Source organism: Sceloporus occidentalis, unplaced genomic scaffold (assembly GCF_023333645.1).
Source record: "Sceloporus occidentalis isolate IW3139 unplaced genomic scaffold, rSceOcc1.0.p SCAF_34, whole genome shotgun sequence".
Classification (NCBI taxonomy): Eukaryota; Metazoa; Chordata; class Lepidosauria; order Squamata; family Phrynosomatidae; genus Sceloporus; species Sceloporus occidentalis.
Genome location: NW_028317014.1, coordinates 3,458,579 through 3,461,668, shown reverse-complemented (window position 1 = coordinate 3,461,668; position 3,090 = coordinate 3,458,579).

Genomic DNA, 3,090 nt, shown 5'->3' with positions numbered 1-3,090 from the left:
ATTTCAAGGATTATGTACCCGATCAGCTTGACTGGCCTGAAGGTGTACACCTGCCAAATATAAAGTTGTTTGCTGAGCTGTAAGTGGACTGAGTGGCATTTTGTAAAATGAGTGTAAATGTGTGGATTGTAATGGAACAGCCAAGCATTGGATAAACTAATGCAGGTGAAGAAGAAAAGAAATGAAGGCATCTTAAAAGAAAATATAAAGGTGGATCATGTGTAATTGTAATCATCTGTATACTTTTTTTTTTTTTTTAATTATTGCATATTTCTGTATTTTAGCTACATGTCATGGAAGCAAAAATTTGGGTTGATCCTGGGTGAACGCATTTGCAAACAGCCACTTTGCCAAGCTGCTCAAAACACTTGAGTTCTCCAGGGTTGACCTTTATAGAGATAAATGTGGACTTGAGAAACAGAGAGTGAGATGGGGACGGTCTTACAGCAATGCAGTTAACTCACAATACTGTGCTCTCTGAATACGGCTTGGTCCAAAAGCTGAGTGGTTCTACCATTTCATTAACCGGAGCTTCCCAGAGCCAATCCCAAAGCAATTAAGGACAAAATATATATTTTTACTGATACAAAGAAATCTCACGGATTGTTTGAAACTAGTATAACTCTATGAGCATTTTATATTTTATTTGAAAATTAAGACTGCTGGGATTGTTTTAACAGGGTATGTATACCCTAAGAGAAATGTAATTGATGGAGGCATGTATGTCATAATCTGGGAATGTTATTCTTATACCCTAGATTATTCTATATAAATAAAGTAGGATGGCGCCATAAATCTATTCTCACATCATGCACCATTGATGCCTCTTAACAATTAATGTGTTAATATATCACAATACAAGAATGAAAATTCATGTGAATCAACACTGTGACTTTAAAACTCTATTGTGGGTTTCTCTGTGATTTTTACAAGTATTGCTGGCTCATGTGAGATATTTAGAGCAAGCAGCATGTAATGCTTACTAAATTGCATAATTCTGGGTACCTTTCCCTGCAGAACCCCCAACCTAATGTTGAAAGCATGTTTTTTTGTGATCATTGTCCTTACAGAGACATAGTATATCCTCCATGGTATATGTGTTGTGGCATCCTGGTACAATGGTTAAGCGTATTTTTCAGGTTTTTTCTTTTTCTTTCTAATTGCTGTATTTTTAAATTGAGTCGTGTGTCACATGTTACTTTACAATGCCCTTTCACTGAATTACAATAAAACCAGAAAAAGGCTTTTGTGTTAGATTTTAGTAAAAAATTTTGACGTTATTGACCAAAACATTAGTGACTTCACCTTCTACTAAACATACCCCTACAAGGCTGTAGGTGGAGAGATGAAATGAGACAGAAGTGTCAATTGAAATGATTTAAACGTCTTGTAAGAATACACATAATTCTTCATGGCTTCATGGTGTCCCTCAAGGACTGGACCTATGCAGATTGAAACATGTAAAAAGCCATTACAATGTTACTATAGTATTAAAATGCTTATAAAGTTATTCTAGTGTTAAAGCAGGAGTTTCCTTTAATAACGTAGAGTGATACAGGCTGATGAAGGTCTACAGGTTGGGAAATTATTTATTTAAGATGTCGAGTAGGGAAAGTCATCACATGGCTACCCACAATTACAGCTTCCAGGTCTGCAGATAAAATAATGATACTGGAACAATATATAATAAAACACAGTTATCTTTAATGCTACGGTACCTTATTGACTACAACACTGTAGTGTAAAAAAATAGGTTTCATAGGGAACAAACAACACCTGATAATCCAAATGCAAAATATACAGTGAGAGAGTAGAACGGCTGAAATGTCAGCCTTTTCACAGTCTACTCTGCCCTTTGCTTTGAAAATTGCAAGCACTGCTCTCCCAACAACACACACGAGAAAAATTGCTTCTGTAAGTCTCTTTAAAAGTATAAGATGTTCTGGTGATCTGTGAAAGTTTTCTGCATGACAGAATGACCTGATCTTTTTGGGTAGGAGTGAGAATTCTGTACAGTTCCAGAAAGATAAGGCTTTCAGAGGCCGAGGACTTTTCAAATACGCTGTGTACATTTAATGTTCAAAAATCTAAAATTTGATATTAACAAACATCTTGAGAACTTACTTTATGACATCACCAGGCATGTAACTACCAGTAAGCTCGTTTGAGCAGGGCCCTCCTCACCTGTTGTCTCTGTTAGTCAATTCGTTATGTTACATACTACTCGTTATGTCCTGTATACCCATTGTACAGCGCTACGGAATTTGTTGACGCTATATAAAACATTGGGAGTCTCCTCTTAAACGCAAAGATAAGAAAACCAAGAGCGACAACTCATTTCAGGGTACATCATCTTTGGTAAGCCACAGTCCATCACGTTCAAACACCCATGAAGAGCCACAGTTTTATATCCATTAGTGCCGTTGACTGACCCTACTAATTGCAGAGAAAGTCAGCAATTAAAATGAACCCAAGGCTAAAACACATTGTAAGTAAGCCAATGCTTCATATTTTGAGACTGAAAAAAGTTTATTGGTTTGCTGTAGAAAGCCCTAAAGGCTGAAGGCTCAAGTATTAGTGAAAAGTAGCACACGATTTAAAAAAAAAAAAAAAAGTCAAGGAAAAGCTGTACAAATATATATACACGCACAATGTTATTGGTACAAATGAACTGCGAAGAGAGTAAGACAGGTTAGAGGTTAAGAGTCATAAAATCCAATTTTCGATTGCTGTACATACAGCTGACACTTTAATTCCAGAATAGGTAACAACAAAATTATTAGTAACTAGGCTTGCCGACAATGACATCGGAATGCTATGCTGGGAAATGGTATGGCTGGCACATGGGGACAGCAGTGTTTGTTATCAGCTGGAACTTCCTCCATCACTTAAAACCATTTGGTTGACCTGTCTTTGAATTTATTTAAAGTCCGGTTTTGTTGCAATGTAAGCTTTTCAAGTAGTGAAGTAAAAAAAAAAAAAAAAAAAAAAAAAAGGATTGTGCAATGGTTAACGGAGATCCGGCTGCATTTACTTTACTCGCAATTGGCTTTCAATAGATTTACACAGTGTACAGCAGTATTTATTTTT